A 25336-nucleotide genomic window follows, 5' to 3' on the forward strand; every position below is an offset into this window, starting at 1 on the left:
CTGCTGCTAAGTCGCTTCAGTCCTGTCTGACTCTGTGCGACCCCATAGACGGCAGCCCACCAGGCTCCCCCGTCCCTGGGATTCTCCAGGCAAGAATACTGGAGTGGGTTGCCATTTCCTTCTCCAATGCATGAAAGTGAAAAGTGAAAGTGAAGTCGCTCAGTCGTGTCCGACTCTTAGCGACCCCATGGACTGCAGCCCACCAGGCTCCTCCGTCCATGGGATTTTCCAGGCAAGAGTACTGGAGTGGGGGTGCCATTGCCTTCTCTGTGTGTCTGTGCAACCCTTATCAAATTACCAATGAAATTTTTCACAATAGAACAAAATATTCTTTTAATTTGTATGGGAAAACAAAAGACCTCAAATAGCCAAAACAGTCTTGAGAAAGAAAACTGGAGCTGGAGGAATCAGCTCCCTGACTTCAGACTATACTACAAAGCTATGATGGCACTCTTTACCCCCTCTCAAGTGTATATGCTGAGAGCTTTGTACTTTCCTCCTCTTTAATAAATCCTATTCACTTTCTACCGTGAGTGCCTGTGTTTATGGATTCCATTCTTTGGCTCCACAGACCAGAACTCTGATTCCCATCTCAAGAGCAGCCCCGGATACGCAGTGGTAAGTGTTTATGGGCTGGGTAATTTCATAGGCTAATGAATGGAAGGATTATTTCAACTATTTGAGGGAAAGGCTTCTCTGGTGGCTCAGTCATTAAAGAATCCACCTGCGATGTGGGAGACCTGGGTTTGATACCTGGGTTGGAAAGATCCACTAGAGGAGGGCATGGCAACCCACTCCAGTACTCTTGCCTGGAGAATTCCATGGACAGAGGAACCTGGTGGGCTGAAGTCCATGGGGATGCAAAGAGTCAGACATGACTGAGTAGCTAAGCACAAAGATGTAATAAGCAAAACAGTAAGATACTGGCACAAAAACAGACTCATACATCAATGGAACAGGATATAAATCCCAGAAATAAGCTCAGGCACATATGACCAATTAATCTACAACAAAGGAGGCAAAAATATACAATGGAGAAAATACAATCTCTTTAAAAAGTGGTGCTGGGAAAGCTGAACAGCTATGTGTGAAAGAATGAAATTAGGACATTCTCTAACCATACAAAAAAATAAACTCAAAGTTGATTAAAGACCAAAATGTAAGATCAGATACTATAAAACTCCTAGAGGAAAACATAGGCAGAACACTCTTTGACATAAACTACAGCAATATCTTTTTGGATCCATCTCCTAGAGAAATGAGAATAAAAACAAAAATAAACTTATAGGACCTAATTAAACTTAAAAACTTTTGTACAGTGAAGGAAACCATAAGTAAACTGAAAAGACAATCTACAGAATGAAAGAAAATATTTGCAAACCATGCAACTGACAAAAGATTAATTTTCAAAATACACAAACAGCTTATACAGCTCAATATAAAAAAAAATCCAATAAAAAAAATGGGCAGAAGATCTAAACAGACATTTCTCCGAAGAAGAGATGGACAAAAAGCACATGAAAAAATTCTTAATATTGCTGATTACTACAGAAATGCAAATCAGAACTACAATGAGTTATTGTAGTTATCATACCAGTCAAAATGGCCATCTCAAAAATGTTTGCAAAGAAATTCTGGAGAGGGTGTAGAGAAAAAGGCACCTTCCCACACTGTTGGTGGGAAATGTAAATTGGTGTAGTCACTATGGGAGAACAGTAGGGATATTTCTTAAAAAACTAAAAATAGAGTTGCCCTATGATCCTGCAATTCTACTCTTGGGCATATATCTGGAGAAAAGTATAATTAGACAAGATACATGAACCCCTATGGTTATAGTAGCACTATTTATAATAGCCAAGACATGGAAGGAACCTAAATGTCCATCTAAAGAGGAATGGATAAAGATGTGGTATACCTATGCATCTATACAGTGGAATAGTATTCAGCAATAAAGACTAATGAGTAATGCCCTTTGCAGCAACACGGATGGACCTGGAGATTTTCATACTAAATGAACAGATGTTTCAGTGCATTTTCCAGTAGACATCATGGCTATTAACATCTATCTCTCTGATCATCTGTTTGTCACTCACAGACATACAAAGAGGTATACGTAATAGCCTACTCTCTCTTCCACTGTGTGTGCGCATGTGTGTGTGTGTGTGTGTGAGAGAGAAGAGAGTTTACATATTAGAATATCTATATTTTAAAATCAACTTTTTTGACCAGTGAAAGTATTTAATGGATTATATAGATGGCTCCACAGATGGAGTTAATTATATTTTTATTCTTAACTCAGATATTGAATGATTTCAATCAATGGTGATTAAATTTAAGAGTTATAACATGACAGCAACATAACTGCCAATGTTAACTGACCTGAGTATTTCAGTGTTATTTTCCAGCAGACATCATACTACCTGCCAATTGGCAGGTTGGTTGGTATATCACTTAACTAGTCCTTATACCTAGTGTGAGAATATCAACTGAGTTTTTCCTATGAAACATTCTCCTTTAGAGACTATAAACTGAGTAAGAAGCTTAGATTATTTCTAGTACCAGGATAGTGCTGGAATGATGCAGAGGAAAGAAAAAATCAGAATTCAATTGAAGAAAATATGCAATATATTTGTGGTAATTAAGGAGATGATTAAAAGTTGGGGAATGGCTAACACCAACTACTATGTGGTCAGTGTAAGCAGGTTGCCAGGGAAATTCCAAAGTAGTTTAACAAAAAGTCATCCTTCATTGTTAGACAAAGTTAACCTTCTTAGTATCCATATTATCCTTAACTGAGCTTGATCTGAATACATTTACAAATATTTTTTGCTACATTTCTTTCATACTAATATATGTAATTAGTGACCACAATAACTGAACAGAAGACAAATACAGAGAGTAACCTGAGCTTGGTCATTAATCTTATGGAAGGAATTCACACCACAGCATAAACTACCATCTGTTTTAGAAACTGTGCAAAGAACTGACTCACTTGCTTGAGAATTATGAGCTTTATTTACGTACCCTGTAACATTAGGGTGATAGGGACTTATTTCTACTGCTCCTGTTCCCATACCAATCACAATAGACCAAAAAATGGCTCCCCTAAAATATCCACATCAAATCCTTGGAAACTAAGAATGTTATCTTATTTGAGGAAAAGGGTCTTTGCAGATATGTTTAGGTTAAAATCTTGAAATGAGGAGATAATCCTGTATTATCTGATTAGAGAGAGACAGGAAAGACACACACACAGAGAAGGCAGTCTGACAGACGCAGAGATTACAGTGACACAGCCTAAGTCAAGGAGGCCAAGGAATGCCAGGAGCCATTAGAAGCTGGAAGAGGCAAGGAAGAGTTCTCCCCTAGGAGCTTTAGAGGAATTATGTTCCTGTTGACACACTTTGATTGCAGACTTACAAACTCTAGAACCATGAGAGGATATATTTCTGTTGTTTTAAGCCACCAGGTTTGTGGGAATTTGTTATGGCAGCCCACATACACTTTTAAACACTATTTGGATCGAGAAGATCCTTTATAGGAGGAAATGTCAACCCATTCTAGTACTCTTGCCTGGAAAATCCCATAGACAGAGGAGCCTGGCGGGCTGCAGTCCATGGGGTCACAAGGAGTCGGTCACAATTGAGCACACGTGCATACATGCATGTAGTATTAATATTGTTAGTTCAATCTCCCTTAATCTTAAAGTTACGTTGAACCTGCAGGATGTTTTCCAAAAAATTACCATTGAAATAACTGTAGGTAAGTTTAAGCTGACTGTAACAGATGATGCTTCACAGGATCTGGTTCCATTTAATATAGTATTCTGGTTACTTCTTACTGCTTAAGAAATCATGCCAAAACTTAGCAGCTTAGAATAAAATTATTTTCTCTCATAGTTCTGTGAATTGACTGAGCTCAGTTGGGTGGGTCTTACTTTGGGACTCTCATATTAATTGAAATCACATGGCTGCCAGGGCATCATGATCTGAAAGTTCCACTGGACTGGATATTTCAGATGACTCATTCTCATGGTGATAGCTGATCCTAACTCGCTCCCTGGCTTTCTGGGACAACTACATGTAGTTTTTCCTTGTAGCTTGGGTTTCTCATAGAATAGCAGCTAGGCTCAGTGTGAACATTCCTAGAGAAAGTTTTCAAAAAACAAGAGAAAAGTGACAGGTCAGGAAAGGCTATACCTTAACAGTGTTATTCTGCTATTATCCATCAAGAAGGACAAGTCTTACCCAGATTCAAGCGGGTGGAGAAATCAACTCTCCTTCTTGATGAGGGAATGTCAAGGTCATGTTGCAAGAGAGCTTGGGAGATGCCAAGATATTTTTGTGGCCATCTTTGGAAAATATGATCTGCTATGCATAGTAATCAGGTTCATAAATAACACCAAATTCAGAAAAAATTATTTGTGCCTGAGTAAAAAGGATTATAATTCAAAGGCACTTTGAGAAGATAAGCTCCTAAGGAAAGCCTCCTCATTTAATACAGCGTTTTATCTAGCAGCTTCAGTTACAGCCACTCTCCATTTTTTTCTAACTTTCCACTAAAAGAAAGAGACAAGAAAATGGGTAAACCCCCATCACCTCCAAGAACTGAGACCAATGACGGGGTACAGTATTAGGAGTTCTTCTCATGGCCTATAAAGGCTCTGATTCATAAACTACAGTACACCAAGAAAAAAAAGTAATAAGACCCTTCTTACTTCCAACCATTGCTCTTGTTTTCCCGAACCCAGAGCCCCAGGATCTGAATCAATCAGCTGTCTCCCGAACCCAAAGACACTGAATTGCATGCCACCTTGTCCCACCTGCCACCTTCAAATACTATTTCTTTCTACCAAGTTACTATTCCTATCAAGAATATTTCCAGCCGAAAATGACTGGCCAATTCATGGAAAGGGGAAGTGGTTAAATACTGGTAGGGGTGCATCGCCCTTGGGCAGTGTATTACTAAGTAAAATGCTTTGGGCGACAGGTGAGGCAGGAGAGGCTGAGTTTGAGGTTGATGTTCAGAGTAACCCAAGCTGGGGCAGTGAGGGTAGGCAGTGATGCTGCTTCAGGAAAGCAGAGGTGAACTAAGGGAAAGCCCGCAAGCAAGAAGCTGAGAGCTCCTCTGGGAGGGGTGCACATCATCCTTCCCTCCAGTGTAAATCTGAGAAGAGGTATGAAACATCACTGGAGTAGATAGAGACCAGTTCATATCAGAAGTCTGTGAACAAACCTTACATCTAAACAAAATTCGTCTTGTTCAAGTAAACCAGAAGGGTCTTATAATCACCACTGAAAATGGTCTATGGCAAAGTATAGAAAAATATTTCAAAAAGTTATATGATATTCTCATACCAACAGTTTCACTATCCTTGTACTCAAATCAACAACTGCTATTAAATGGGAATAGAAAAAGGAAGAAAATATAGAGGTGCAAATAGAGATAGGAGAGGATACATGGCAAAGAAGGCATTATTTTCTTTTCCTCCTTCCTCCAAAAAATGTTTGTAGCTAAATGAAAAGGTTAACTTAATAAATATTCCTCAAGGACAAACCAAGGTTTTAAATTTAAGAACAAAACAAAAGGAATAGTTAGATACAACATGAAAACTAATTGTTGGGACTAATAATATTGTAAAAAGGCCAATGGCCTTGGATGATTTTAAATATTTTAGTGTTTTATTTAGAAACCACGTGTATCAGCAATGGTTTAGATTGAAGGACCTGAAAACACACCTTGTGTGTGCTGTGTGCTTAGTCGCTCAGTCGTGTCCAACTCTTTGCGACCTTATGGACTGTAGACCAGGCTCCTCTGTCCCTGGGGATTCTCCAGGCAAGAATACTGGAGTGGGTTGCCATGCCTTCCTCCAGGGGATCTTCCCAACCCAGGAATCGAACCCAGGCCTCCTGTGGATTCTTTACCATCTGAATCTCCAGGAAATCCTGAGAATACTGGAGTGGGTAGCCTATCCCTGCTCCACGGTATCTTCCTGACTCAGGAATCGAACGGGGGTCTCCTGCATTGCAGATGGATTCTTTACCAGCTGAGCTACCACTGAAGCCTGAAAACACATCTTACCATAATGGTTTTACTGATCAGGCAGAGCAAATGTTAATGGTTAGCATTTGCAGATGGATATTTTGGTAAAAGTAGAAAGTGAAGTGAAAGTTGCTCAGTCGTGTCTGACTCTTTGTGACCCCATGGACGATACAGTTCATGGAATTCTCCAGTCCAGGATACTAGAGTTGGTAGCCCTTCCCTTCTCCGGGAGATCTTCCCCACCCAGGGATCGAACCCAGGCCTCCTGCATTGCAGGCGGACTCTCTACCAGTTAAGCCACAAGGGAAGCCCAAGAATACTGCAGTGGGTAGCCTGTCCCTTCTCCAGCAGATCTTTCTGACCTAGGAATAGAACCAGGGTCTCTGGCATCGCAGACGGATTCTTTACCAACTGAGCTATCAGGGAAGTCCTAAAAGTAGAAAGAAAGAATAGTAAAAATGAAAGTAGTTGGAACTGTTCATCCAGAGAATGCAATGTTAAACAGTGATGGAGTCACTACAGAGGGCATCTGGAGTGGAGACAGAAGTATAGTGACCTGGGAAGAGGTATAATGGTCTTAGAATGGAAAGTGAGAGAAAGCGCACCTGCTTTGGGACTAAAGGTAGCAATGGCAGTCATTGGTGTATTGTGGGGAAGCAAGAGGCTCCAGACAGCTGCAGAATGTCAGGACTTTATGACTTAGGGAGCAAGAGGAGTACAAAAATGGCCACAGAGAAAAAGAAAACAAGTTTTGGAGCAATAGAACTAATGGAGCAATAGAGCTTAGGATTTCAGCAATAGACACACATCTAGAATGAGATTCAGTTCATGCACGGCTGAAGGCATAAGGGTAATTTACATTTTATAATTCACTGGAAAATATTTTGGTGAAGGCAGTCAGATGACATACCAGAAATTTCTGTTCACAGGTTACTCTTTTGAAATCGCATTTGTGTTGCTGAGCCATGCAGAAATGAATATCTTATTTTCAAATCACATGTGCTCAGTAACTACATGCATCAGGAACAACCATTTTTTCTGTGATTTTTTAATATCTTACTTAGTGACACAAAGATTTATTTTCATTCCCAGCCATTTTCCTAAACAGAAGCATTGATGTAATTTTTTAAAAAGACAGCTGCAGCTTCAGAGAGCTTAGCAAGAAGCCTAAAATTTCAGAATCTATAATTTTTTAATGGTTTCTTATTTCCATTATTGTATGTAATCCTACCTCTAATTACAATGCATCTATCTACTCTTCTGAAATCCTGTAGGCTGAATAAATCTGCAGAAAACTTCTAACTCAGAGGTATATCCTACATTATTTTTAGTAATTTGTGTAATGAAAATGCATTTACTTAGCTCTATGCCTTTTTGAGTTAGTTCAGAAATATGTTTTCAAACTTCAAGATGCTTGGAGTGTCCCCTAACGCTGAGTGTTGGTCCAGTAGCGATTCAAGTCTTCTCTGTGTGCTAAGTCTAAGAGGGAAGGCTGCTCTAATTTGTCTATGCCAGCTGGAACTCTGTGAAAACGTGTTATAATCCGTGCACTACTCCTTAGCTCACTGTAGCAATTTGCTTTAATTACTTTTCCCTTTTCTTATATGTGTTACAGAAATATTGGAGTTCTCAAAAAATTCAGGGAATATATTTCTGAAGCTAATTTTGTGTCAGAGGGATTCAATTAGGGTTTGTGATGGGTGACGGTTCCTTTAAAAATCTGATAGGAGCTATGGAACATCTCTGAACAAAGTGAATAGACATCAATTTCATATACAATTTTAGAAAGTTCAGAGATCCCTCTACTCAGTCATGAAAGAGTTTCAAATCTAGTGCAATTATTTTGTGTTCAGAAAACAGTTAAGCATGTGGAAAAAGGTTCATTCAAAGGAGAGTTTATAAACAATTATGCTAAAGTGAGTTTAATTTCAGTTTTCACTAAGTTAAAAATTAATCTTTTCTCTCATCCAGATAAATTTTGAGCCGTTTAGACAACTGATTAGAGCTCACTGTATTTTGTCTTGGTCAATATGTTTGTTTGACTTAGGCAGACTGAGTACCCTCCCCACTGCTCAATCCCAAGACTGTACACGTGGGAGGGGCTCAACTCTGTTCAAGTAGCATCACACTTGTGTTTCAAATCATTCCTGATGTTACATTTAATTCACTAAAATATTCAGTTGTTGTTGTTGTTCAGTCACTCAGTCACGTCCGACTCTTTGTGACCTCATGGACTACAGCACACCAGGGTTCCCTGTCCTTCACCATCTCCTGGAGCTTGCTCAAACTCATGTCCATCGAGTTGGTGATGCCATCCAACCATCTTGTGCTCTGTCATCCCCTTCTCCTCCTGCCTTCACTCTTTCCCAGCATCAGGGTCTTTTCTAATGAGTTGGCTCTTCACATCAGGTGGCCAAAGTATTGGAGCTTCAGCATCAATCCTTCCAATGAATATTCAGGATTGATTTCCTTTATGATTGACTGGTTTGATCTCCTTGCAGTCCAAAGGACTCTCAAGACTCTTTTCCACCATCACACTTCAAAAGCATCAATTCTTCAGTGCTCAGCTTTCTTTATTATCCAACTCTCACATCCATATATGACTACTGGAAAACCCACAGCTTTGAGTGTATGCACCTATATCAGCAAAGTAACATCTCTGCTTTTCAATATGCTGTCTAGGTTTGTCATAGCTTTTCTTCCAAGGAGCAAGCGTCTTTTAATTTCATGGCTGCAATCACCATCTGCAGTGATTTGGGAGCCCAAGAAAATAAAGTCTGTCACTGTTTTCATTTTTTTCCCCATATATTTGCCATGAAGTGATGGAACTGGATGCCATGATCTTAGTTTTTCGAATGCTGAGTTTTAAGCCAGCTTTTGCACTCTCCTCTTTAATCTTCATCAAGAGGCTTAGGGTGGTGTTAGCTGCATATCTGAGGTTATTGATATTTCTCCTGGCAATCTTGATTCCAATTCAGTTAGTTGGAAATATATACCATTTATGAATCATTAAGTTACTGATTCAAATCAAGTCCCTTTTATGACCCCGAACCACATCTTGCACCAGGATCTATTCATTGTTCTTTAATCTTTCTTTCTTATGTTTAGGTTAGCATGCATGTTTGATATTTCTGTCATTCTTTGTGATTAGATATCCCATCTTGATTCTTACTCTTCAAGTGATGAGCTGACCACACTTTTTAGTATTGTTATTACATACTATGAGTCCCCTCATCATTTGCAGCCATTACTATTTAAGATTAGGATCACCAGCCAGTCCTTTTTGCTATGCCCCTTTCTTTAGTTAGCATAACAATAGAAGAGTTGGTCAAAAATTCATCATTCAGTCTGTTTGTATCAGACACAGGCATTCCAGAAATACCAGTACAGTTTAGAAGAGTCATTTATGGGAAAAACAACAGCAATAGATGATCTTTAGCCAGATTGCTTATAGAGTGAGTATATTATATAGACTTAGAGATGGAAAGGACCTTAGATTTCATCTACTCCTCCTTTATAACAATTCAGGAAATACATGACACCACCCTTATAGCAGAAAGTGAAGAGAAACTAAAAAGCCTCTTGATGAAAAGGAAAGAGGAGAGTGAGAAATCTAACTTAAAGCTCAACATTCAAAAAACAAAGATCATGGCATCTGGTCCCATCACTTCATCGCAAATAGATGGGGAGACAATGGAAACAGTGACAGACTTTATTTTCTTGGGCTCCAAAATCACTGCAGATGATGACTGCAAACATGAAATTAGGATGCTTGCTCTTTGGAAGAAAAGCTATGAACAACCTAGATAGTGGATTAAAAAGCAGAGGCATTACTTTGCTGACAAAGGTCTATCTAGTCAAAGCTATGGTTTTTCCAGTAGTCATGTATGAATGTGAGAGTTGAAACATAAAGAAATTTGAGCACTGAAGAATTGATGCTTTTGAAGTGTAGTGTTGGAGAAGACTCTTGAGAGTTCCTCGGACTGCAAGGAAATCAAACCAGTCACCCCTAAAGGAAACCAGTCCTGAATATTCATTGGAAGGATTGATGCTGAAGCTGACACTGCAATTCTTTGGTGACCCGATGGGAAGAGCCAACTCCTTAGAAAGAACCCTGAGGTTGGGAAAGATTGAAGGCAGGAGGAGAAGAAGATGACAGAGGATGAGATAATTGGATGGCATCACCAACTCGATGGACATGAGTTTGGGCAAACTCTGGGATTTGGTGAAAGACAGGGAAGCCTGGCATGCTGCAGTCTATGGAGCCACAAAGAGCTGGACACAACTGAGCAACTAAACCGAAGTGAACTGAACTGAACTTGCATCATTCTAGGATGGTCATCTGGCCTTGGCCTGCAAACTTCTCATGATAGACATCCTTGTTTCTGGTGCAGCCTGTTCACTGTTGAGAGATGTAAAGATAACATTCTTTCCTGTGTAGATTAGAAATGTGCTTCCCAGTAACTTCTATGTATTAGTTCTTATTATATCAAGTAAAACTTGATAAAATAAGCTGAATCTATTCATTTATCAGACATTCAAATATTTAAAGACAGGTGTTATTGAAGTGGTCATCTCTATTTTAGCCTTTCCAGGATCCATTTTCCTTTCTTCTCAGAATAATCAATTTTCCAATGGTAAATTTATCTCCATCCTATTTTCCACTGATGGAATTTACCAAGGAATGAATGCTTTCTTATCCCTACCCTTTAGGATGTGCACATAATGGAGATCTTCTCATTTAGCATATTCAATTTCCCTGGCCACAGTGATTATTTCCGTCCTAGGCTAATCAACTAGTCCTAGTTCCTGATAGCTCCATTGGTAAAGAATCTGCCTGCAATGCAGGAGACCTAGGTTCAATCCCTGGGTTGGGAAGATCCCCTGGAGAAGGGAAAGGATACCCACTCCAGTATTCTGGCCTGGGAGAATTCCATGGACTGTATAGTCCATGGAGTCACAAAGAGTCGGACACAACTGAGCGACTTTCACTTTCAGGCTAGTCATCCAAATGGATTCAGTAGGATGCTATACTGGGACTTCTATGAAAAATACTGGAGAAGAGAAGCTCTCCATCTTACAGAATTGCTAAAATACTGGAATATGAGGTTGGGACATGGGGAGAGATCCTGTCTGAGGATGAAGGTAACCCAAGAAAACAGTGCCTTGAAAATAAAACAAAGCCCTACCACATACATTGTCAGAGCACGTGGACTCAGCCCACACCTTATGCTGGGTTACTTCCTGAAGTTTTAGATACACGAGCCAAAAGATTGTATGTAAGTCAGTTTGAGTTGAGTTTCCCTTAGTTGTTCCCAAAGAGACTTAAATAATGCAGTTACAGTTTTGTAAGTCTTACCTTTTCTTAGCTAAAAATCTACAGCTTGATTCTCTGACCTTCTCCTCTCCTAGTCATATTATGATCTATTTGTTCTCAACTGTTTCCATGGAAACAGTTGAGGTACCTAGAACTGAGCATAGTACTTCAGATGAGATTACAATGTACTAGTGTGCAATGTGGTGTAACCTTTCCCTTCCTTGTTTATTCTCCCCTGGTCAATTTTCACTGACTGAACCCTACATTGCTTTAAACCTCTTTCCTCCCTTTTTGTACTTTGCCATCCTACTGGTTTATGCAACATCTGAATTTCTTAGGGCTTTCTAAAATGAACTTATGAGGCTATGCCTCACCTCTTCACCTCTCTACCTTTACTTCTAGTCCTTTCCTAAGCACACAGACTTATCTGGTCTATTGAAAGAGTTTTGAAACTTTTTTCCAATAGGGAGCCTCAAACCGAGGATCCTAGTAGCATCTTTTTATTCCCAATGTGCTTATTTATAATTTTTACAGTGTTGTAATCGTTTCAGCCATACAACAATGTGAATCAGCCTTGATTATGTCTATATTCCCTCCCTCCCTAGCCTCCCTCCTCTCCCTCCCATCCCATGCCTCCAGGTCATCATGAAAGAGTTTTGAATTTTGAGCTTGAGAAAGTAACTCATTCTCTCAGAGCTTTGGTGTTCTTTACTGCAAAACTGTGGTATTGCTTAGGACACTTTTTATTATAGATATTAGAAACTCCCAATCAAAATGGCTAATTAATGAGGATATATTAAAATAATAAGTCTGGAGTGAAGATGGCGTCAGGCAGTGGGACAAAAAACTTGGACTTTCGCCGAAAGTGGGACAAAGATGAATATGAGAAGCTTGCCGAGAAGAGGCTCACGGAAGAGAGAGAAAAGAAGGATGGAAAACCAGTGCAGCCAGTTAAGCGAGAGCTTCTCCAGCATAGGGACTACAAGGTGGACCTGGAATCCAAACTCGGAAGACAATTGTCATTACCAAGACCACCCCACAGTCTGAGATGGGAGGATACTACTGCAGTGTCTGTGACTGTGTGGTGAAAGACTCCATTAACTTCCTGGATCACATTAATGGAAAGAAACATCAGCAAAACCTGGGCATGTCTATGCGTGTGGAACGTTCTACCTTGGATCAGGTGAAGAAATGTTTTGAAGTAAACAAGAAGAAGATGGAAGAGAAGCAGAAGGATTATGATTTTGAGGAAAGGATGAAAGAACTCAGAGAAGAGGAGGAAAAGGCCAAAGCCTACAAGAAAGAGAAGCAGAAGGAGAAGAAAAGGAGGGCTGAAGAGGACTTGACATTGGAGGAGGAGGATGAAATGGCAGCTGTGATGGGCTTCTCTGGCTTTGGTTCCACCAAGAAGAGTTACTGAGGCTTTCTATGCTTGGCTTTTTGCTGGGCCTAACTGTGTGTGTGTGGGCGTCATTTTGGGGGAGGTACTGGGGAAAGTCAGTAAGAGTGGCAATGGGGAGGGCTAGAGGGTGGGTGTTTCTGGTTTTCCTCAGCCTTGGGAGAGAGCACAGAATGCAAAGGAACATGCTGTGGCATATTCCTTCAGCCTCAGTACATCACTGGAGACACAGGACCTCTGACCATCTGATTTCCCAATAAAGAAAAACCCCTCTTCTTAGGCTGCTTTCCCGAAACTCCCCTTGCATCTTTCCCTCTTCATCTGTCCATCTCTTATCTGAGCATCCTACATTTATCCTGTGTTCTGCCTTTGTTTTAATTTTGACTCAGCCTACAGCAGAAGGGTTCTCTGGGTCCCCAGTTTCCAGTTGACAGTATATCCTTGACTCCCCCCACCCCCCAACCTCTCTACATCTCCCTTGTGGTTCTCTGGCCACCTGTGCATGCATGTGTACTTCTGCCTGGATCTGTGGTATGTGCGGGTGCATGTGCATGAATCTGTCACATAGAGGGAGCCTGAGCTAGAGCCTCAAGAGCATTGCTGCCTTGGGGCCTGGTGTTCTCAGCTTCTTCAGAGCATGTAACAGGAAATTAAATGGGATGAGTGGTGTGGTTTTTGTCTGGTGAGTTTGTTAACTTTTGTTCTTCATATGTAAACTCTGTTCAGCTTTTCCTTTTTGTTTCATTTTATTGAGGATTACCCTGTTTTTGTCTTCCTTGTAAGCAGGCTCTTGGAAGAACCTGTTTGATGCAAAAAAGAAAAAGGAAAAAACCTCATATGGGAGCCCTTGGGTCTCAGAGGCTGTTCAACATGTATAATAAATGGCATTGACTGGGCCTATTTCACACATACACAATAATAATAATAATAATAATAAGTCTGAAGGTAATACAATTTTAGTTTTGGTAAATTTGGTGGCTAAGTGCTGTCATCAAGATCCATGCTCCTTCTATCCTTCCATCTTGCTACATGCAGTGTGTTCTCCTCTGGCTAATTCCAATCTTCATGGCTTCAGGATGGCTGACACTGCTCCAGGCATCACAGATAGACATGAAAATGTCCACCGGCAAAAGAGGGACTCCTTCTCAAAAGGTTCTTTCAAAAAAAAAAAAAAAAAAGTAAACATTTTCTAGAAGGCCCTCAGATTTCGTCTCACATTTCATTTTCCAGGAGTCTATCATGACCTTATTTAAGTCAGTCCCTGACAAGGGGTATTCAGATTGGTTAAGACCAGTGCTCTCAAACTAGTTATGTATCAGAATCACTTGTAGGACTTGTTAAAACACAGATTTATTGATTCTATCCCTACAGTTTCTGATTCAGTAGGTCGGATGCTGTTGTTTAGTCACTAAGTTTTGTCTGACTCTTTGTGATGCCATGGACTGTAGTCTGCCATGCTCCTCTGTCTATGGGATTTCCTAGGCAAGAATACTGGAGTGGGTTGCCATTTCCTTCTCCAGGGGATCTTCCCAACCCGGGGTTCAAACCCATGTCTCTTGCATTGGCAAGTGGAGAATCCAGGGAAGCCCAGGTCTGATGTAAGGCCACACAATTTCCTTTTCTAACAAATTCTCAGATGACACTGATGTTGTTGGTTGAGACCACAGTTAAGGAACTACTTACTGGCTTAGGAAAACCTTAGCCCTGGGATAGAAATTGAGGCTGGGGCCCATATAGGGCAGGTAGTTTCCCTTAGGGATTTGTTATTAAGAAGGGAAAGGTAGGTAATCACAAATGTCCTGCTATGGGAACTATAATCCCTAATTTAGGATTGTCCTATGGGTTACAGATAATACATGTAAATTACCCATCATAGTATATTCAATATGAGTAACTGCTACTATTATTGTTATTATTGATTCTGTTATAGACACTGTATTATAGATTCTTTCAATTTTACTTGCAAATTTGATAAGCATACTCTTCCATTTTATTCAGATCATCAATAATATATTGGACACACCAAGGGCAGATGGAGAATTCTGAAAATTTCACTAGAGATTTCCCAGATCACCAATATCGGTTCACTAACCAAAAATGCTTATGATTTAGTTTTTTAGTGATTTCACTTAATTGAACTGCCATCTAGTCTTATTTTTCCATCTTATCCAAAATAATATCTTAAGAGACTATAAAATAATTGGTTTCAGGTTTGCCTATACATCTCTATAGAAAAAATATAGAGTGAACTGTATGTTCCAGCATTTTATTAATAATTGTACCTAACATTCATATGGGGCTTTCCTGGTGGCTCAGACAGTAAAGTATCTGCCTGCAGTGTGGGAGACTAGTTCAATTCTTGGCTCAGAAAGATCTCCTGAAGAAGGGGACAGCTACTCACTCCAGTATTCTTGCCTGGAGAATTCCATGGACATAGAGTGCTTATCCTATCTGAGATACTGTTCAAATTGTTTTATTGTGTATGAGTAGGTATGATTATTATCACTATTTCATGGAGCAGAAAACTGAGGCATAAAGAAGTTAGATAGCTTGCTCAAAGCCATGCAACTGGCAAAAGGAGGTAAAAGGATTCCAATCTATCCCAATGTAATCTCTGCTAATAGGCACAAAGACACATACACAGTACAATCACAGAAAATGGCCATGGTCATAATCTAGTAATACTGATACCTGAAATGCTCTCTCACACATACGCATACATACACATCTGCCTTATTCAGTTCGGCTTTTAAATGTTACACATTTTAGTAGGGTAATCTATTAAAATTGTTTAACAAGCCACAGTGTGTGGGACAATCTCTATGTATCAATGCTCAGTGAACCACTGAGCATTGTACTGAAAGGCTTATCATGATGGATTACATGGAGAAGTGTATTTTAATATCGGTGCTTAATTAATACTTTAGTAAATATTTAGAGTAGAAATATTTACAAATATTTGCAACAATTTTGCAGAGTTTCACGATTGGTTAGAATGGAAACGAAATAGCATGGATGGTAACTGTGGGAACAGGAATGTGCATTATACTAATTAAACGTTGTGCTGAAACACTAGCATGGTTTTGTCCTATTTTTATAAGGAAGGTCTGATGATTAATCTTTAAGTGACTAAAACTACCAACTAAATAAAAAAGTTCTTTATTTGAAGTTAGGGACAATCTTCAATGTATTTTGTCCCTTGGCGCTATTTTGAGGACTTTTCTGTGTCTGGCCTCTGATTGAACTTATTTTATCTCCTGACTAGTTTGTTCTCTGTAACTTGACTGGGAGGCTTGCTTCCCTAGACAGAAAACTGATTAGCGGTTTGTGAGCTCCCCAGATTTTCCTGGCCCTGAATTTTAGCAAATCTAGGGCGTCTTGGCAGAGGGTTTAGGCCTGGCTACCTGGCTGTCATCTCTGTATCTCTGTCACATTGCGTTAGGTCTGTTATACCAGTAGGTGTCATACTGGGCTGCACTTTCCCACAGAAATACATCAGGTAGAAATTCAGAATTCCTGTGCTATAAACTCTGAAAATAGAGCGCTCTACCATACAGAAGCAGGAAGTTGTACTATCTTAATTATGAATGCATCAGGTATGAAGGCCTTTCTCTCTTCCCAGGTCTCTCATAGAGCTTACACACAGCATTAGGGTTGTTCATCTAGGCAGCTGGTCTGCTTTCCTTAATGGGGTCAGGAACATGGGTATTTGATGAGACTCCCTTTGCTGTGCTAGGGCTGAGGTTGCCTTCCTAAAGGAAGCAGGCATTTAACTCCATGGTTCTCCGTCTAGAGTGTCCATCAGGATAACTGGGAGGGCTGCTTATCCCAGGGTTGGAGGTGGGGCAGGGATTCTTGCCCCTCCCCCCCCCCACCAACCACCACCCAAGAGCTTCTGAATTTGTGTTTCTGATGAATTCCCAGGTGATGTTGGGAGCAAATTCTGAAAGGCCCTGCTTTAACTTCAGGCTCTGTTTTTACTTGGCAGACTTTCCCAGTTGGATATATTAGGTTTGCCCTGTTACCTTTTTCATTTTAAACTGCCCGGCACTTGCAGCTTTGGGGAGTAGCTCACATTAAGAAGACTTCTTAAAAATAAGAGCATGAGATAAAGAGTCACACTTCAGGTATTCTGTTGCAAGTTAAGATTTTGGATACAAGTAATAGAAAGGATTTTAGTTAACTTAGTGTAGTGGATACCATGGGGCTTCCAGCCAGATTCCCTCTTCCAGGCAATGAACTTGTTCTGTAATAGCTGCAAATGCTGTGGATAATCTAGAGGTAAATAACACACCCACTAATGCAGGATAGGTAAGAGATGCAGGTTCCATCCCTGGTTTGGGAAGATCCACTAGAGAAAGACATGGCAACCCACTCCAGTCTTCTTGCCTAGAGAATCCCATGGGTAGAGCAGCCTGGGAGACTACAGTCCATGGGCTTGCACAGAGTCAGACAAGACTGAAGCGACATAGCATGTATACATGCATGCACGCATGCTGTGGATAATGACTTATGGCTGTTACCTTCTTCAGAGAATTGCCTTTGACTAGTGAGAGCCACTTCTCCCAGAGACATCTAGGAAGTTTCACACCTATCTCCCCTTCATATATTTGGGGGTAAATAAAATATATTAAAGATAGTTTCACTTGTTTCTTTTTGCACATGTGGCCAATATTATATTCCTACTGGGTCACACTGGTCTAGAGCCTTCAGAGGTACATGGGTCAGGCCAAGGCTAGATTCTGTTTGAGACCACATATATGCTGAAGAAGTCAAGACTTGATGATTAAAAGGCTCAGGACAGCTGTGCAATGGAGAGTCATGACTTTTTAGACAGTTTCAGTGTCTGAATCCACCTGCACCCAGAATCCATCAGCTAAAGAAGAGGCTCCATCCCCATGAAGAAGGACCTTACAATACTATGGCAGGAGTGTGCAGTGATGTAGTCATTTGATTCTCCCAATCCTCTGCCAAATGACACTGCTGCTGCTGCTGCTGCTAAGTCACTTCTGTCGTGTCCAACTCTGCGTGACCCCATAGGCGGCAGCCCACCAGGCTCCCCCGTCCCTGGGATTCTCCAGGCAAGAACACTGGAGTGGGTTGCCATTTCCTTCTCCGATGCATGAAAGTGAAAAGTAAAAGTGAAGTTGTTCAGTTGTGTCCGACTCTTAGCTACCCCATGGACTACAGCCCTCCAGGCTCCTCCAACCATGGGATTTTCCAGGCAAGAGTACTAGAGTGGGGTGCCATTGCCTTCTCCGCCAAATGACACTAGCAACCATTTATTTACAAGGTAAAAATAAACCAGAGAAAAGAGAATACCCACACCTTTTGATGGGTCTTGATACAGGGACCGAATTAACATATGGAAGGGTACTCAAAGTGCCATCATTGACTTCCTGTTAGAATAGAGACCTATCAGGGCCCAGAAATAAATGGCGCTCTAGCCCACATCTATCTCAAGGAGGGTCCGTTAGGTCCACGGACACACCTGGTGGCCATGTCTCTGGTTTCTAAGTGTATATTCATAATGGAGCCCTCAAAGTGTGTTCTTTGTCCCATTAAATCCAACTTATTGTACCAGGGAAGGCCAAGTAGAAGCCCTAAAAGTGTTCCCAACCTACCTTTACCAACACAGTGAGTCAAATCACCATTTATTCCACTAACAAAACATTGTAAAGCAACCATACTCTGATAAAAATTTAAAAAACAAACAAACAAAAAATCACCAAGCAAACGAAATGCCAATAAAACCCAACTCATTCCAGGGAAGATTATAGAGATTTAGCACCACACTCAAAGACTGCAAAGAGTTGGACACGACTGAAGAGACTGAGCACATGCCATGGAAGCTGAAGTATCCTAAGACATCCTCTCAGAAGTAAAGGACAGGATGTTGTACCCCGTGCCTCCTACCATTAAGAGAGAAGCAAAATGTTTGGTAATCCTCTTTGGTGTTTGGGGTAGCACTTGAGAATTCTGCTATGACCATTGTATGCGTGAAGTGAATGTCTGCTAATTTTGAGTGGGGTCGAAGACAGGAAAAGCCCGCCGCAGACTGGGGCTGAAATACAAGCAGCCCTGACACTGGAGTCATAGGCATGAGCATATTAGAAGTACCTGTGGTCGAAAAGGAGGCCACTAGAAAAGTCCTAGTAGGAGAGTTGTAGGCACAACCCCAGAAATTAAAACAGAGCTGCTTGCTTTTTGACTCTCCACAAGGGAATGCAGCTCTGGTAATACCTTGATTTTATTCTGGTGGGACTGTGTTGGACTTGCGACCCCCAGAAATATAGAAAAATAAATTTATATTGTTTACACCATGGAAGTTGTGGTACTTTGTTACATAGCTCAGAGACAACAAGTACACTGGACTTTCCTGGCCTTTATCACCTTTTTTGCAAAGTAGGAATAATTCCATCTTCCTTTCCTACAGAGAACAAAAGGAGACATCACATGGGGTAGTGCTTGGAAAACTTTAAAATGCTGGGCAAACAATAGGTATTATTAGATTTAGAACCAGTTGAAGTGATACTATCAGAAGATGTCTTGTTCTTGCAAATAGGCAATTACACTGATTGTTCCTAATGCTTGAAAATGCAATAAAGTAAAGGAAATAAATGATTTAAAACTCTGTTTTGGTACATCAACACTTGACAATATCTAAACCTAATGAGGTCACTTGAGTAAACATAGAAAGCTCTGTTAGTGAAGATTATATACATGTCACAACAGGAATAGAAGACAGAAGAACTGAACTATTGCTATTTTAATATATGAGTAAGCACTTAAACACAAGCAGAAGCAAAAGACCAAACTCCGTAACAGGTAGATGAAAAAGCCGTGATTTCTTTCCAATTCCTGGTTTTACAAGCCTACAAGCATTTCAGTTTTTAGACCCTTGAGGTTGCCCGTGCAATCTGTAAAATTAATCTCTCTTCAGTGGAACTAACTTCAATAGCTTCCTTGCAGGGAATATTCCCTGACTACGATGCTCAACCATATAAACCTGATTTTAATATATATATATTTTAATATAGCTCTTGGCCTGACAGAATGAAAAGTTAATATGTGATTCCTAAAATGTGTGATTCCTAAAATCCAAATAGCAGATCCCACCTCCATTTACTTTATCGAGTCTGATTTTATTGTGCTGATTCTCAAGCACCAATAGGTGCTTGTATTGTCAGTCTCTTGGCCTCGATTTCTTAATTGCCAAAGTAATGCAAAATAGCTGTTTATTTCTTATACATGGTTAATTATGTTGCCTCATTTATTTTAGAAGGGACCACAGAGCTTGTTTAGATAGGTGGATGGGCCACCTCTTTGCTTTTGAGGATAATTATTTCCAAAGAAGGTTTTAAAATATAGGCCACTTTGTTCTGAGTTTTTTAAAAAAGACAATCAGATCTATATGGTTGAGCATCGTAGTCAGGGACTATTCACTGCAAGGAAGCTATTCAAGTTAGTTCCACTGAAGAGATTAATTTTACAGATTGCACAGGCAACCTCAAGGGTCTAAAATCTGAAATGCTTGTAGGCTTGTAAAACCAGGAATTGGAAAGAAATCATGGCTTTTTCATCTACCTATTACGGAGTTTGGTTTTTGCTTCTGCTTGTGTCTAAGTGCTTACTCATTCCTTTTTGCTTCTCACTACTACAGATCTCCTTTCTCTGCTTAATTGTCAGCAAGCATAGAGCTAAAAATGACTGCCTCAGGACAGCCTCTATGTCTATTGAGGTTGCACATATCACTGTATTTCCCCATACCACTTCTTAGTGTAAAATAAGTATAGAGAATATGTTTGATTACTAGCTGGTTAGAGGATTGGATACTTAAAGTCTGATACTTAAAGCACACTCCTAGTTCAATGAGCTGTGGTGTTGAGGTCACAGGGTACGAACTCAGCTGCGGTGGTCTGCAACTAGAACCAGGTAGCTCTCAGAGAAGAAGGCAACAGGGAGGCAGACGCCTCTACACGTCTCTTATATTTAATCATACCTAGCACTTTCGTTCCTTTACCTGAAGGATGAGTCCAGTTAGGTTTGTGCCCTTGACCAAGGTTTATCACTATTTAGCTTCAAAGCGTTACATATTGCCTCCTTTCATGAGAGTAAATGAATACAGTGAGTACAATCTCATATATCGAAAAGACTTTTCACAAATATTGTTGAAAGTAACAAAATCACTGCAGATGGTGACTGCAGCCATGAAATTAAAAGACACTTACTCCTTGGAGGGAAAGTTATGACCAACCTAGATAGCATATTGAAAAGCAGAGACATTACTTTGCCAACAAAGGTTCATCTAGTCAAGGCTATGGTTTTTCCAGTGGTCACGTATGGATGTGAGATTTGGACTGTGAAGAAAGCTGAGCGCCAAAGAATTGATGCTTTTGAACTGTGGTGTTGGAGAAGACTCTTGAGAGTCCCTTGGACTGCAAGGAGATCCAACCAGTCCATTCTAAAGATCAGCCCTGGGTGTTCTTTGGAAGGAATGATGCTAAAGCTGAAACTCCAGTACTTTGGCCACCTCATGCAAAGAGTTGACTCATTGGAAAAGACTGATGCTGGGAGAGATTGGGGGCAGGAGGAAAAGGGGACGACAGAGGATGAGATGGCTGGATGGCATCACTGACTCGATAGACATGAGTTTGAGCAAACTCCGGGGGATGGTGATGGACAGGGAAGCCTAGTGTGCTGCAATTCATGGGGTCACAAAGCGTCGGACACGACTGAGCGACTGAACTGAACTGAACTGAACAAAATTTTGTCCTTTGTGAGTTTATAATCGTAATTTTTCTACAGTTACTTCCATAAAGCTAGGAATAATATCTGTTCATAGCTGGGGTTATACCAAGGTTGTTTATTTGATTTCCCTTGAAGAAAGACTGCTTCCCAGATGGCTCAGTGGGTAAAGAATCTGCCTGCAATGCAGGAGCCACAGGAGACTTCAGTGCAATCCCTGGGTCAGGAAGATCCCCTGGAAAAGGACATGGCAACCCATTCCAGTACTCTTGCTTGGGAAATTCCATGGACAGAGGAGTCTGGCAGGCCACAGTCCATGTCATTGCAAAGAGTTGGACATGACTGAGCACAACAAGGCCAGGAGTGGGAGGTGGGGTTTGGGGGTGAGGGGGCAGTCCTTGAGGAAGGACTGGGCCTTCCCAGGTGGTGCTAGTGGTAAAGAACCCATCTGCCAATGCAAGAGTCACAGAAGATGAAGGTTTGATCCCTGGGTTGGGAAGATCCCCTGGTGGGTGGCATGGTAACCCACTCCAGTGCTCTCACCTAGAGAATGCCATGGACAGGGGAGCCTGGTGGGCTATAGTCCGTAGGGTCACAAAGAGTTGGACATGTCTGAAGTGACTTAGCATGCATGCACAAGGAAGAACTGATGTAATGCCTGTCATCTTGGGCTATCTTGATGACTAAGTGGATGTATTTTTCTGCTTTCTGATGGTAATTTCTGGGACACATAATATTTCCTTCAAATACATATTGATCTATAACTAGTAAATCAAGGAAAGGACTTTTAACTTAGCAATAAAAATCTGAGTTCACAGAGTCTAAAAACATAATGCCGAAGCAAAAATCTTAATTTCCCATTGCAGGGAAAGTTTGTGTTATCTGTGGTATTTCGTTAAGAAGAACATAAATGTTCTTGTCAGCAGTGCAACTAGAAATGTTTGTGAGCCTGGTAGCATTGTGGAAAGTATCTCTTAGGTTGCTTAAGTTCTAGAATTCTAATTAATTTGAAGTTTATAGAGAAATTTATTACAAAAAGATTGATAATACAAGTTAGAGGCTAAGTGTATTAAACAAAATCATGAAGGACTGGTCCAGGATAAAAGACTGACAAAACTGACAACATCAGGTTGTCTGAAGTTGCTTTCACTGTGGTTTATTTCTGGGCCAGTAAACGAGATAAATGACATTAAGGATACAAATGATCGAGTTGATGCAGTTACTTGCATGTCTGGTTTTTCATGGAAGTAACTGACATTCAATATGCATAGAAGGATACATAGACTGAGCAATCCAAAGGTCAGGAAAGCAAAGAAACTCTACTGTAGCTTTTTTATTTTTTGGCTGGGGAAAAAGACTCAAATTATTACTTGCTGTCACCATGGTTATATAGCATCATGTTCTATTTCTTAGTCACCAGGCATTCAATATACTTATTCATGTCCTACCACATTACACTATTTTTTCTTTCATTTTTAACTTCAGGAAACTGTGGTCATGAAAAAAAATCCCCAAACATTATTGCCACGCTCTCTATTAGACCACAGTCTGGAGCCAGAATGAATCAGATCCAGTTCTGCTAACCTGTGGGAGATGTGACAAATTATTTAACTTCTTTTTGTCTCAGCTTATTCAACTTTAAAAGATGAAGTAAAAAAACTTTTGCTTTCCAATATGATCTAAAATGGTATTAGGCAAATTCTCTTGCAAGAAACAACTATAATACTGTAAACATGTATGAAGCATCTGTTTAGGGGTACTGGACAATAGACAAGAGAAGCTGTGGTCCTTGAGTGGAGGAAAACATAGCTTTCTGTTTGGGGTAGAAACTTTCCAAACTGTGGTTCTCATAAGAGGAATTCAACAGAGACCGACACATTTAGCTGTGCCAAAGAAACAAGGAAAGATTTGAGAGTGCTGAGGTGAGTGAAATTTGTAAGGAAGAAGATTAGAAGGGGTTATGCACACAATAAGATATATAAATATGCATATGGATCTCCTTGAATATTTGACTGAATATTCAGATGTATAAGATTAGAGCAAGACCTAGAAAAGAGCAGCTATCAGGGAACTGTGAGCCAAATATGATTTTATGTGAGCTGAATATATTACCCTGTTCTGGGAGACACTGGGATTGGAGTTAGTATAGACACTTCACTGAAAACCCTGGAGATTCCATTGATATCACAGAAAAAACACTTAGGAGTAGGGCTTATCTAGTCTTATAGTAAGGGAGAGTCTAGATGCTCTTACAAAGACTAAAACAAAAAGTTTCAAAAGCATCATGTTGTTGCATCTATATATTAACTGCTTGACAGAATAAATCTCGACAGTGTGTAAAGTAAGACAAATTCTAGCTCCCCAAACTGTATCATTCAAAATGTTTGGCACATAGAAAAATCAAGGACATGTAATTTATAACCAGGAGAAAAACTAATTAATAGAGATCCAGAGGTGAGACATGTGTTTAAATTAGTATATGAGCACTTTAAAACTGCTGTTCAAATATATCTGAGGATTTAAAAGAAAATAGTCATAATATTAATATAGGGAATCTCAACAGAGAAATGAAAGCTATTAAAAAAAACAAATAGACATTTTTGAAAGAAAAAATATAACATCTGAAATGAAAATTTTCCTTAAAAAAGAATTTGAAAAAATAATGATTAAAGTTCCCCAAATTTGATAAAAAAAATTATCAACCCACAGCGAAGACACTTAACAAATCCCAAGAATTTAAGGTTAAACATAAAGAAAACCATATCTAGGCTCATTATAGTCAATTTGGTAAAATTCAAAGATAAAGGGGAAAATCTTTTTAAAAAAACTGGAACAAGAGATTGTGAAGATTGTGTACATATATATATGAACAATGAGAATAATCTGTACTTTTCATCAGAAATAATGCAAGCCAGAAGACATTGCATCTACATTGTTAAAGTCCTAAAAGAAAACCATCAACATGGATAGACAGATAGATCAATGGAACAGAATAGGAAATCTTGTAATAGAACCCATACCACAGCTAAATTGTTTCCATTGTTAGTTTTGGAATCAGACATGAAAGCAATTGAGGCAAGGAAAGGTTTTTTTTTTTTGCTAAATGACAATTGAATCACTGAATCTCTATATAAAAAAATTAGATAAACTTTGACACCTGCCTTGCAACATACTTAAAAAAGAAAAAAAAAATAAGTCAAGATGAATCATAAACCAAAACATAAAAGTTAAATCTATAAACTTTCTAGAATAAAACAGGAGAATATTTTCCTTACCTTGGTGTAAGAAAAGTCTTATACAGAATACCACAAGCATTCACACTGAAAGATAAAAGACAATTTGCTACTTCTGCTGCTGCTAAGTCGCTTCAGTCGTATCTGACTCTGTGCGACCCCATAGACGGCAGCCCACCAGGCTCCCCCATCCCTGGGATTCTCCAGGCAAGAACACTGGAGTGGGTTGCCATTGCCTTCTCCTAAAAGACTAGTTAGGCCTCCTCAAAACGCAAAACTTTTACTCATTAAAACCCTTCATTAACATAGTGAATAGCTAAACACACACAGGAAGAAATTATTGACAAACATCCCACTGGCCAAGGGCTTGTATTTATGATATGAAGTAATTCCCACCATTCAATAATAATAATACAAAAAACCTCAATTATAAACAGACAAAGAACAGGCACTTCACAGTGGAAGAATACAAATGACTAGTAAGCAAATGAAAATATGTTCCATATTACTATTTATCAGGGAAATAAAAATTGAAAGCAAAATGTGGTATCACTGCATATCTATAAGAATGGTTACATTTTAAAGGGTAACAAAACC

General features: G+C 39.8%; 1 pseudogene; it reads left to right on the forward strand.

The window, feature by feature from the left end:
• Positions 1–12177: 12177 nt before the first annotated feature.
• On the forward strand, positions 12178–13663 carry LOC113879122 (annotated as a pseudogene).
• Positions 13664–25336: the final 11673 nt, after the last annotated feature.

This window comes from Bos indicus x Bos taurus, chromosome 20 (genome assembly GCF_003369695.1).
Source record: "Bos indicus x Bos taurus breed Angus x Brahman F1 hybrid chromosome 20, Bos_hybrid_MaternalHap_v2.0, whole genome shotgun sequence".
NCBI classification, from domain to species: Eukaryota; Metazoa; Chordata; class Mammalia; order Artiodactyla; family Bovidae; genus Bos; species Bos indicus x Bos taurus.